General features: G+C 40.5%; 1 protein-coding gene across 8 annotated transcripts in view; it reads right to left on the bottom strand.

Annotated features, from left to right (window-relative positions):
* NUMB (NUMB endocytic adaptor protein) overlaps positions 1–11089 on the bottom strand; it is a 188481-nt gene extending 177392 nt beyond the window's left edge. For all 8 annotated transcript variants that reach the window (XM_045072678.1, XM_013057483.1, XM_045072677.1 and 5 more), the window contains exon 1: positions 11003–11089. The gene's annotated coding sequence lies outside the window, so the exon portion shown is untranslated. The remainder of the gene's footprint in view (positions 1–11002) is intronic.
* Between the last annotated feature and the right edge of the window lie 2457 nt (positions 11090–13546).

The following is a 13546-nucleotide window of genomic DNA, read 5'->3' as shown; positions in this document are numbered from 1 at the left end:
AAGAAAAAAAAAACAAGTTCCAAAATTATGTGTTCAGTAAAAATCTGCATGAGGAAAAAATAGATAATAAATGTTAATGTCATTTAAAAAAAATAATGAAGGGTCAGAGCACCTGGGTGGCTTACTGGGTTGAGTGCCTAGCTCTTTATTTCAGCTCTGGTCATGCTCTGGGTGGTGGGATCAAGCCCTGCCTTGAGCCTTTCATCGGGCTGCACCCTCAGAGTACAGTTAACCTGCGATTCCCTCTCTCCCTCTGCCCTTTCCCTCACTTACATGTGTGCATGTACATACACTCTCTCTCAAAATAAATAAATAAAATCTTTTAAAAAAGAATGAAGGATCAATATCATAGAAATTATGACTATATTTCAGTGTCTGGGCTTTCTTGTAAAAGCACAAGTGAGGGGCACCTGGGTGGCTCAGTGGGTTAAAACCTCTGCCTTTGGCGCAGGTCATGATCCCAGGGTCCTGGGATCAAGCCCCAAATCGGGCTCTCTGCTCAGCAGGGGGCCTGCTTTCTCCTCTCTCTCTGCCTGCCTCTCTGCCTACTTGTGATCTCTGTCTGGGTCAAATAAATAAATAAAATCTTTAAAAAAAAAATAAAAGCACAAGTGATATCCCACACTAACTACATCTACTGTGGAGAGGGGGAGACCAAAAGAGTAAGAAGCTTCATTGAAGGAACACATCATTAGTATTATTTCAGATACAAATAGCCAACTTAACAAATGAAGTCAAAATCCTTCAAGGTACATTAACAAATCTATAAAAAAAGGTTACAGAATTCAATACAATGCAAATATAAACCAATCATGTTTAATTTGAATTAGAGGAAAAAATTAGGTGATTTCATTATTTTGCATAGGACTAAGGCACAGCCAGAAGTCAAGCCAGCAACCTGCCTTCCCAGGAAATTAGTTCTCACTTGGCAAAGTACTGCCCTCATATTCTAAAAAAGCAGAACTCCACAAAGAGAAATGGAACACACAAAATTCAAATACCATGTAAAAGATCTATACTTTTCCCTTTGCTCCTAAGAGCTCCAAAAAGAAAATATAATGCCTATTAAAACATATGGAAAAAGAGCTCAATTTAGTGTTAAATGTTTTTTTGTTTGTGTTTTTTTTTTTTTAAGATTTACTTGAGGCACCTGGGAGGCTCAGTTGGTTAAGCGACTGAGTTCAGCCCAGGTCATGATCCTGGAGTCCCTGCTTCTTCCTTTCCCCTTCTCATACTGCCTCTCTATTTTTATTCTCTCTCTCTCAAATAACAAAATCTTTTCAAAAAATAAAATTAAATTTAAAAAGACTTACTTGAAAAGGAGAGAAAGAAGGGGAGGAAGAGATAGAATCTCAAGCAGACTCTCCATTGAGCTCAGAGACCCAACCCAACGCTGGATCTTACAACCCATGAGATTAGGACCTGAGTGGAAGTTAAGAGTTGGTCACTTAACCAACTGAGCCATACAGAAGTTCCCGTTAAATGTTCTTTAAACAAAGAATCAATTTAGGGGCACCTGGGTGGCTCAGTAGGTTAAGCCTCTGCCCTTGGCTCAGGCCATGATCTCCGAGTCCTGCATCAGGCTCTCTACTCAGCTGGGAGCCTGTTTCCCCCTTCCTTCTGCCTGCCTCCTCTGCCTCCTCTTGATCTCTCTGTCAAATAAATAAATAAAAATCTTCAAAAAAAAAAAGAATCAGTTTATCTGAAAATGCTAAGTAAATCACACAAACTGTAAAAGAATTACATTTATATTATATTTTAAACGGAAAGGAAAATACCATGCTATTTCTCAACTTCAACTAAGATTACATGGGAAAGAAAACTATGATATTAGTTATACTAATTCTTGATTTTGAATTTACCAAAGTTAATTAAAATCCTTAAAATTTTTTCTCTATAATGTTTTAATCATCACTATAGAACATTTCCTTGAATTTCCAATTTAAATAATAAGGCCTTAGTATTTTATTTTCCCTCAGGAAAAGGCTATGTGCTTAATTCAAAAGTTTCTTCTTTAGATAAAAAGGTACTAGGGTAGGTAAGTTAAAGAGGGGAGGGGCACCTGGGTGGCTCAGTCAGTTAAGCCTCTGATCCTTGATTTCAGTTCAAGTCCTGATCTCTGGGGTTTCCAGGATCAAGCCCCCATGTGTGTCATCCCCACTCAGCAAGCAGTCAGCTAGAGATTCTCTCTCTCCCTCTGCTCATGCTTGCACACATGCTTTTTCCCTCTAAAATAAATAAATCTTGGGATGCCTGGGTGGCTCAGTTGGTTAAGCTTCTACCTTCAGCTCAAGTCACAATCCCAGAGTCTTGGGATCAACTGCATCACGCACCTTGATCAGTGGTGAGCCTTCTCCTTCTGCCTGCTCTGCAGGTAGCTCTCCCTGCTTGTGTGTGAGTTCTCTCTCACGCACAAATAAGTAAATTGTTTTAAAAATAGAGTAAATCTTAAGAAAAAACAAAAACAAAAAAATGAAGAGGGAGGTAGGGAGAGTAGGGGGGGAAAGAGGGGGAAAAAAAGAATGGGTATAATAGAAACTACTCTTCCCTTAAGTAAGATGTTTAAAAATCTGACCCTGATTTCCATTAAAGGTCCAACACTGAAGCTTCTATAGAACTATGGACACATGGGTGCACTGTCAGGAGAAAAATGACACCTGAACTTCATTCAATGTCCAAGTATGAAACAATGTAAGGATGAAATTACACAATCAGATATTTAGATCAGTGGATTCATTTATAAACCACTCCTGCAACTCTAAAATGCTTCCCTTGGCACCATGACCCCAACTGCCACACTAGACCAAAAGGCCAACAAACTGCTACTTGGAAGAATTAGTAACAAAGCAGAATAGTTTACTAAACTTTTGTAACAAAGGCCCCTGGCTGGTTCAGTCAGAAGAGTATGTGACTCTTGTTCTTGGGGTCATGAGCTAGAGCCCCATGTTGGGTGTAGAGATTACAAAATAAATAGATAAATACACTTTCAAAGAAAGGAAGGGAGGAAGGAAAGGAAAGGAACAGAACAGAATAGAAAGAAAAGGAGAGGAAGGAAAAGAATGAAGGAAGAAAGAAATTAGTTGCAAATCCAGTATCCATAAGGGACTTGTGTCCAGAATATATATTTTTACAACTCACACTACATAATAATAGGCAAATAACCCCATTTTTTTTTTAAGATTTTATTTATTTGTCAGAGAAAGCGAGCGAGAGCGAGCACAGGCAGACAGAGTGGAAGGCAGAGTCAGAGGGAGAAGCAGGCTCCCTGCGGAGCAAGGAGCCCGATGTGGGACTCGATCCCAGGACGCTGGGATCGTGACCTGAGCCAAAGGCAGCTGCTTAACCAACTGAGCCACCCAGGCGTCCCAACCCCATTTTTTAATTGGGAAAGGGACCCAAAAAACATTTCTCCAAAGAAGATAAACAGGCAATAAACCCATGAAAAAACTCTCATTAGCCATCAGGGAAATTCAAAGGAATACCACAACGAGTTATCCCTTCACACCTACTAGGATAGCTGTAATAAAAAACCAAAAGTAATAACAAGTGTAGGTGAGGATTTGGAATGCTCTCTGGAATGCTCACTGCCTCTCTTGGTGGAAATATAAAATGGCATATATAGCTGCTTTGGAAAACTGAGTTACCATATAAAACCAGAAATTCTACTACTACTAGAGATACACCCAAAAAAATGAAGGGACCCCTGGATGGCTTGGTTGGTTGGGCCACTGACCCTTGGTTTCCACCAGGGTTATGATCTCATGGGTCGCAGGATGGAGCCCCAGTCAGGCTCTGCACTCGGTGGGGAGTGTGCTTAGGGTTCTCTCTTTCTGCCTTCCACATGTGCGAGCTTGCTCTCTCTCTCAAATAAATAAATCTTAAAAAAAAAAAAATGAAAACACATGTCCATATAAAAACTTGTACAGGAGCTCAGGGTGGCTCAGTGGGTTAAAGCCTCTGCCTTCAGCTCAGGTTGTGATCCCAGGGTCCTGGGATTGAGCCCACATCGGGCTTTCCGCTCAGCAGGGAGCGTGTTTCCCCTTCTCTCTCTGCCTGTCAAATAAATAAATAAAATCTTAATAAAAAAAAAAGAAAAGGGTGCCTGGATGGCTCAGTGGGTTAGGCCGCTGCCTTTGGCTCGGGTCATGATCTCAGGGTCCTGGGATCGAGTCCCGTATCGGGCTCTCTGCTCAGCGGGGAGCCTGCTTCCTCCTCTCTTTCTGCCTACTTGTGATCCCTCTCTGTCAAATAAATAAATAAAATCTTTAAAAAAAAAAAAAAAAACTTGTACAGGAATGTTCATAGCAGCTTTGTGTGAACAGCCAAAAACTTGAAAAAATCCAATGTCTATCAACAAGAGATTTTTAAAATTGTGATATAACTATATATTGGAATACTACTCCACAATAAAAAGGAATAAACTCCTGATGCACAAAATAACATGGATAAATCTCAAATAAATTAGGTGGAGTGAAAGAAGCCAGACCTCCCTATCAAAAAAAGTACATACTCTAATTATCTTTACATAAAATTCTAGAAAATGCAGATAATCTATGACAGATTAGTGGTTACCTCTAAGGGTGGAAAGAGAGATAGATTATAAACAGGCACAAGGAAACTTTTAGAATGGTTAAGTATGTTCTTTATCTTGATTGTGGTGGATAAATAGGTAAAAACTCATCAAACCGTATACCTAAAACATCTGCAATTTCATTGTATGTCAATTATACCTGAATAAAGCTGCCCAAAAGAGAGGAAAAAGAATGCATACACCATGTTGGGGGAAACAGAAGTATACTAGGGTTTCTAAAATGGCACATTTGGGTAAGGAAAAGATAGAAAAAGCAGGCTAAGAGCTTTAAAGGATGAACCTTTTCAAAAGTCAAAATAGTAAAAATAAATAAATAAATTAAAATTTTTAAAAAGTCAAAATAGTATCTAATCCCTATATGATAATAGCTGAATATTCAATATCCACTGACAAAGCAAATAGTCAAAACAACCAAAGCTTCTATGAATTCAGTCTAACCTTCAAAATAAAAAATTTAATTCATTCAACATTTATATAATATGGATAACATATGCATATGCATATATATAAAAGTAGTAAGTTCTAAGTATATACATATTTTTAAGTATAATTATATTTTTAGAACTTACTACTTTTGTCTACTACTGACTACTTTTTGTCAGATAACATTTGATGAGCAAATGAATTAACTGTACAACATCCACCCCAATTCAAAGATTTGCAGATTGAGAACTGCCACACTATGTTAAGGATACTCAATGCCAAGGAGATTCGATACTTAAATATTAGCTTAAAAAAACCCAGAAGTAAGATCTAATGAAAAATTTATCTAACAGGTTCCATAGCTATGCTTCATAACCGAAAAGAATTTAGGAATTAGTTATAACATTGCTAATCTGGGTATAAATAATTAAGAATTTTACTGTGACTTAAAGGCAAAAAATATAACTGAATTAAAAGAAAGATCCAAGTTATTCAACAGATGGGACTAAAAATAAGACAACAGAGTCAAGAACTCAAGATTGAAGTTTAAGTTTCTGAAGTCAACCTAATATTATATTTCCCTGTGTTGCTGGCTTCCATGACTTTGCCCTTATTCAGGACTTTCCACAGCTTTCAATCCTTCTTCCTCCCTAAATAACTGGAGAAGAATCTGATAATCATTTTCCTAATTAACTATATGTACCTTACTATAAACAAGTTACCACAATTAAAATTTTGCTATCTAATCAGAGAACTCAGGACTTTGATCCTGATTAGGCGAACATAAGGAATCAGCCAGCGAGGAGAAACAGAGATTTGGTGGTGAGAGAAGGGGAAGTCACTGAACACTAATTATTAATACACCAGCTCCTTGGTAACCCATTTAGATGACAGGGGGTCTCTTCCCACTGCTTAATCCCAGACCTTCACTGGGAAGGACAAGTGGTATGGTTTGGCCTAGGGACAATTGCTAGGGACCTATTCGGAAGAGCTACAGAAGCAGAGACAAGTGTCCAGCCTCCTAATTCCACATGGTCCTGCCCAGACTCCTATCCTCCAGGACTAGCAATTCTCAGTCTATTCACTTGCATTCTGACCTGCTTTCCCGAGTGGAAGATAACAAAGGAAGAGTCATGGCAAGCAGTGGAAACTGCACAGAACAAAAAATACGTCCATGGGAGAATGCTGCAAATAGGATCATCCTCCTTTACATATGTCACTCTAGGAAAACTGCCAAGAGTGGCTCACTACTCTAGACATACTTCCTACAGATCCTCCAGACTCCTCCTTAAACACATGTCCGTATTCTCCTCATTCTTCCTTAGTTTCAATCCTTCTTTTGCCCCAAGATTTCAACTGTGGATATTTTACATTCTCAAAAATACATAGCAGTATCATAAGGACATCCTACTTATCAGAACCGGTGTCTCACATCTGAACAAGTATCCTAAGGCTTTATATACTATTTCTAACTTTAATAATGAAATTTCCAATAGGTTGTATTACTGAAACAAATTCTCTTGGCAAACAAAAGGATTTATTTTAATGTCAAGATTAAAAAAAATAAGATAGCAAAATTCTTTTTTAATATTTAAGGAGTACAACTGTTTCCATTCTCTCTAGCCCTATCAAGGAACCATGTATCAGAGTTCAGAAACTGGGAGAATTCAGGAGCCGTTCTGTGAAAATCAAAATCTATCAAACACAATAGACGTTATGGCAAGCCCAAAATAAAATGCTGGTTTTCAAGTACTCTATTAAATAAAACTTTTTTTTCTTAAGGTGATACGTTTACCACAGGACCTTTCCTGATAAAAGTAGTTCTCTCAGCAAACTGAAAACTAGGCATGTTTCTCTACTTTTACAAACTAGATTTTTCAGGCACCAAAGTTTCCATTAGGGTTTACTGTATAAAGGCTAGAAGCAGAGAGAGCAGACTGGAAGCTATTAATAAAAGAGGAGAAAACGCTACTGAAATAGAAAATAAATTTAATTAACTAGTGTTAATTGAACTTCTACTTTTTAAAATCATTTACTTGAATTTTCTTTGATATATGAAATTAAGTCTCACTAAATCGTACAGTCTGGAACATAAAGTTTCTTTGGGATTTAAAAACCACCATTCATTCAACTACAGATTAACAAATCTCACTGTAAAGTAAGTTGAGCAATCAGAGCTATTCATAGATAAGTGTGATTAAATTATGGGTGAATAATAAGTCGACTGAATAAAGTCCATTTATTAAGAAGCAAGTAATCAAACTGGTTGAATGTTCACAAAGAATGAACTTTCATATTTTCCCACACTCAATTATTAAGATTTTACATTCCTCCATCAGTCAGTAAAAAACTGAATGATCCCTACAAATGTGCCCACCAACTGCACAGTGCCTTACAGAACGACCATTTTGGTGGTAGGAATACTCCATGTAATGCAATGCAAGGAATTCAAAAGCTTTCATCCTTAGAAACTTTGTCATAAAAATCAGTAATTTTATTCTGTGAAAAGACTGTGTTTTTCAATTCAAATATGTAATGATTTTATGTTTTGTAGTCTTCAAAACAAAAATTGAAATTTTAATGAAACATAAAAATCTAAGAGAAATTATTTTTGAGAGACAAGAAATTATGTTAAAAAATCCTAATGTGGGGCATCTGGGTAGCTCAGAAAGTTAAGCATCCGCCTTCAGCTCAGGCTGTGATCCCAGGATCCTGGGAATCCAGCCCTGATTCAGGCTCCTTGTTCAGCAAAGGTCTGCTTTTCCCTCTCCCCCGCCCCTGCTCATGTACTCTCCCTCCCTCTCTCCCTCAAATAATTTTTTTTTAATCCTAATGCAAAGCTACACCAAGAGTTTCTTTACAATTTCATAAAACATTAATGAAAGGGTTACATAAATCCCTTGGATTAAAAATTTTAAGGAGAACTGTAAGAATCTCTGTTTTCCATACTGCTTTCTCAGTTCTTATATCCACAAAAACTAACCTAAATCAACTCTTCCTAAATATAAACCATCTAGGTTTTTATAGAAGAAATATCAAACCAAAGACAGCACAGAAAATACATACATATTCTTCAGCTTTAAAAAGTTACTGTAGATTACACTTAAATCCCTCAAACAAGTTAAATTTACAACACATGCCACATACAGTTCATTCTCAAGGGAGAAAAACATCAAAACAAAAGCTCCTGCTTCATAAACTATTTACTTTGTAGTTAGGCCTCTATCCCAGGTACATTTTACTGTGGATTATTACCACTTTCTTCGCTCTTCAGAAACCTAGAAATCTAAAATACAAAAGTATATCTGATTCCCTTAAAAATGCTTCTATATTATATGCTTTGTATTAATGTAAGGCCACAAGAAGCTTTAAATAACTCTCACTCTTTTAAAAAGGAAACACTCCTTTGCTTTTCTCCTTTGAAATGGGTTTTACTTGTTTTTTGCTTATTTTCTATACAAGAACTCTTCTCAAACCAGTCCATTTCAGCAATATGTCTATTGTATACTTGGGTTTTTTACAAACAGTGCTTTACAGTACAGTGGTATAAAAAGAAAGGATAAACAAGAAGGCATAGTGAAACAAAGGTGTACCACATCTAAGAAACATCACTCGATTTCATTTCTCTGCCTCACATTTCCTTAAGTCCTCATACCAAAGATTCTCAGTATCTAAAAAGAGGCACAACACAATATGTGATCAAGCAAACATAAGAGAAACCGAATCAGAAGAATAAATGTAATAGAATGTCTCCACCGGAGACAAATTACCAAAAAAAGAAAAATAAAGACATAAATAATAAACCCAGTCCTAAAAACCCCCTCCTGAAGGGTCACTTTTGCTGCACTGCATGGCTCAAAACAGTTTTTTAAACTCTTTTGCCTGTAAGAAATACATTTTACATTGTGACCTAGAACACACATATATGAGAAAAATGTCCCAAACAATACTTTTCCTTACCAAGGAAACTATAATTCTGTTCTATTTCACTTTATTTTCAATGCCATGGTAACCCACTAACTTGATTTTATAAATTACTAATAAATCATGATCCAGTTTGAAAAACACAGGCTTCTCAGAGGGTATCCCTTATATTTGGGTCATTCTGGCAATCTGCCTCCACTTGTCTCTAGCAGGAGACACAGATATTTTAAGGTTGCTACATTATTATTGTTTTCATGGAAGCAAGTGGTTTTTAAAGTGTGATCCTCTGACCAACAAAAGCATCACCTGAGATAAATGCAAATTCGCAGGACCCACTCCAAACTCACTGAATTAGAAACTCTGGAGGGGGCCAGCAGTCCGTATTTTACCAAGCCCAAAATGTTTCTGGTGTAAACTAAAGTTTGAGAACCACAGCATAAAAAATCCCTGGTCTTTTTCCTTTATTTAACAATCCAGTCAGTAAGTACCCACGGCTCACTCACTCCGTGGCAGCCACTATTCTCAAAGTTCTACAAATATTAACTCATGTGAAAAAACAACCCTATGAAATAGAGACTATTATTATCCCTATTATACAGACGAGGAAACTTGCACAGAGAGGTTAAATTGTCCAAGCTAAGTGGTGGAACTTGAATTCAAATTTATTTGTAATTTGGTCAGGGTATGTCCATCCTTTCATGACTCCCCTCTTTCTGATCAAATCCCCCGTTTTACTCCCTTAGTTTCAGCTACTTCTCTTCTTTTCCCTTTCAAATTCACCCTTCCGTCAACGTCCTCATTTTCTAATCACTGGTGTCATTCTAAAACATTTTTTTCCTAAAGCACTGGAACGCAAGCCACTTAACCCTTTTAGGCGCTTTTTCTCTTACATCTGAGTATATACGAAGCCAAAGTTTCTTCTATTTCTTTAGTCCTTAAAATCTACTAATGGCCACAATGCTAATTTCTCCCACCTACTATTCTGGCCAGTTTCCACAAGACCACCACTCTCTTCCTGACCAACTTTCTCGTTCCCTCCAACTACGCCCTATCTACTACGCGCTTCCTACAAGGAAATTATTTCTCCCCGCCCACCCCTGTGTCATTTTGCTTGACTTCTCTCCAACTGAGACAACTTCCACTCCCCAGTAGACCCCCTTCACCCTAGTATCGAATCCGAGCTACTCCTCGAGGATCCCTGATCCCCCGCGGATCCTCAGACCAGGAGCTCCCAGTCCAGTCCTGGGTATCCCATCCCAGACCAGCAGTGGGGGCAGGGCGCTCCGGCTCAAGCCCAGCTGTTCAAGGTCTCCACAGGTCCCACCCTCCTAAAACCCGCGGCTCGGGACTCCCCCGGGAGCCCTCCACCCTCCGACAGTTGCCCTCCACAGAGGGTCCCCAGCGGGTCCCCAGCAAACCCCTCCCCCCCCCCCAACCCGCCTTTCCTCGACCCCCTCGCTCGGACCCAGGCCGCTCACTGTCACTCCGAACCCTGACCGCCCGCGGTCTCCCGGCTCCCTCGGACCCTGGCCACTCCCAGTTTCCTGGCCCCCCAGCTCTCCCCGCTCGGGCCGCTCCTGGGATTCCCGGGTTCCTCTGCTCCCTCGCACCCAAGCTGTGCTGGGTGCGTATTCCCAAGTCACCCGGTCCTCGGACCAGGTCGTTGCCAGTCACCCCGGGTCATCCACCCCCTCCCGCCCCCCCACCAGGACCCCGTCCGCTCCCGTCTCCCGAGGGGTTTTACCCCTCACACACCGGCCGCCGCTCAGTGCCCCAGACCCAAGCAGCGGGACGTCCCAAGAGATCTCCAAACCAGAAACACTAGGGTCCGGCCCCAGCCTATCTTGCCAACCCGAACTCCGCCGCCGGGAACCGGGCCATTCTCCCACCAGTCCAGTCAGCGCGAACTCGCCGCAGCCGCCGCCGCCGCCGCCGCCCTGGCCCCGGCCCGACCCGGCCCACAGTCCAAGGCCCCTTCTTCTGGCCTCTGCCTCCGGAGCACCGAGGTGGAGTTTCCGCCCCGCGACGGCCCCCAGACCCCAAGCCCGCGATACCGGCACTCACCTGACGCTGCCCCCAACCAACTCCAGCGCCACTGCCTCTACCTCGGCCGCCAGTAGCCACCAAGCGCCACCACCTCCCCCATGACAACAGGCCCACCCCATTTCATACTTTCTACCTCTCCATTGGATAGTGGGGAGGCGGTTTTCTGCCCTGATTGGCCGAGCGCAGCCGTCCGTCATAGCTTCCTCACCGCCCCTTTTCCGGGACCCGGTATTAGCCCCCGTTCGGACCCGGAGAGCCCAGGACCAAGCTCTAGTTGTCATTGGTTGATGGTTGGGCAGTTCGAAGTTATGATAGGCTGCCAAAAGCGTCTGTTAAGTCAACTGGCAAGGGATGTGATGGTCATGGTTGGTTCAAGCTCGGGCACAGTTTGGTTGCGCAGTAGAAAGCAAGGAAGGGGCAGACGCTCAGAGCCGAGGTTACCCGGGAGGGGTTAACTCTTTGTTGTAGAATTCACGCTGTATACCCATCCCTTTCGCCAGTTTCCTTCCTATAAAGAGAAGTTTATCACTGCTAGTTTATAGGGTAATACGTAACAAAATACCAACATCAGAGATTGTATTTGAGGCGTGTTTTCCAACTACTTGGGAGGAAAGCACACAGATAAAAATTTCTTCTTGAAAGTCCCAAATGTACTCAGTTTCCTTGAAGTTCTTTCCAGAAGTCTCCATGCTAAAGGGCAAAGCACAACCGTTTATTTAGCAGAAATCAGTGGCTTCTGTTGCCAGTAAAACGTCGTTAATAAACTGGAGTGGCGTGTTGAGTGTTCTCTAGCTTTCAGACTCAGCCCTAGCTGGCTCCTGTCAAGTGACCAAGCAGCCACCATCGGCAGGTTGGGACTAAACGCACCACATCTACCCTTGTGATGCTCTGGAAATGAGAATTCAGTTCCTCCCACCTTCTCCCAACTTGATTTTTATGTTCAGCAGTTCTTAAATAGCCATACTAGATGTGTGTCAGATACTTGAAAAGCTTGTCTTTTTTTTCCCAACCTCTCCTCTTCCTAACAGTCTAAATTAAGACCATTGGATGAATTGCAGCCCTTTTCTTACATTGGCACAATGCACAAGAATAAATGATTGCGTTTTTTATTCATTCGGGTACAAGTCACAGTAGGCATTTTTGAGAAATCTGGTGTTGCTATAAAAACTCTTGTGCTCCTAGAAATATATCCATCATTAGATTTTGCTTTTCTTTTTCATTTCCACCCACTTTTCCTGCTCCTAAATAATAAAATGCTGGCCTGATTACTCTTTAAATGTCTAAGTCAGATTTAAATGTACCTTCCTCACAACTCTACCTATAATGCACAAACCCATGAACCGTGAAACATACCCAGGGATGGATTGGGACAGTCAAAGAGGTACCTCTTCACAAGCATTACCTTATGGTTGGGAACTTCTGTGGAACTGAGAATCTGGACTTTAGAAATTTTGTGCTTTGCCCCTTTGTTCTTCCTGCTAACTCTTTGTCCCACATCTCTTCTATTCACTCTTCTGTCCTTTGCAGAGCAAGCTATGAATAGTCTAAAACTGCACTGTTATCCAGGGGGAAAAAATTGTCTATTTTCTAGCTTATATTTTTAGTCAAGTTTTAATAAACCACCTATCACCAAACTAAGCGGAAATCATTCCCCAGTAACTATAACAATAAGGTGTCTTTTCCTGGTTATTTTCCGGAACTTTCCTCCCCCTTCCCTCATCCTCACCTTCCAATTTAGAAATAACCTCCCCTTCAATTCAGTGACTCATAAAAAGCCTGTAAATGGAAAGTGGAAAAGACAAAATAACTTCAGAGATGTCTGAATCATTCAGTTAAAGGAAAGATCAGACATTGACCATGATAAGGTAGAAGCCAAGACATAAGGCAAGCCTGAGCTAACATCCATAACAAATGAAGTAACATGCAAATGTGAAGATTCCCCAATGAGAAGGAGGTATCAGTATGTCCTTTACACAGCCTTTTCATATATTACCAGTTTTCTTCTCTCTAGTCTTGGCAGTCTGCCCTACCTACCAATTTTAGAGCAAGTTAGAAGGCAATTAATGTCCTGGCAGATAGGAAACAATTACGTCATAGGAGGGCATGGGCATTATTATGGTACTTTGGGTAATAATGGCTCTTGTACAATTACGGTGACTTGGTGCCATAGAGAACATAGAATTATGCCAGTCTCACTAAGAGGACTTGCCATCAAGTTCAGGAACTCAACAAAACTACTATCACAAAACTAGGAATACTGCCACAAAGGTCAGCTATTCATTCTAGCCCATACACTGAAAAAAAAAAAGCATTCATAAATGTTTTCACTCATACGTACATATATACACTTCTACCGCTACCATTCCCTGTGAAAATCAGATAAGAAATGTAAAACAAACACCTTCAACCCAGGAAGAAGAGAAAAAAAAAAATCTTCAAGAAGGGAGGTTTTAAGGAACATTCTTTGATCCACCAAAAAAGCTATTTATTGTGTTATTGAAGTCCGTGCAGGAGGTGCCTGGGTGGCTTAGCTGGGTATGCATCTGCCTTTAGCTCAGATCA

This window comes from Mustela putorius, unplaced genomic scaffold (assembly GCF_011764305.1).
Source record: "Mustela putorius furo isolate JIRA1106 unplaced genomic scaffold, ASM1176430v1.1 tig00000129_pilon_pilon_pilon, whole genome shotgun sequence".
NCBI classification, from domain to species: Eukaryota; Metazoa; Chordata; class Mammalia; order Carnivora; family Mustelidae; genus Mustela; species Mustela putorius.
This window is presented reverse-complemented; position numbering and strand designations above follow the sequence as displayed.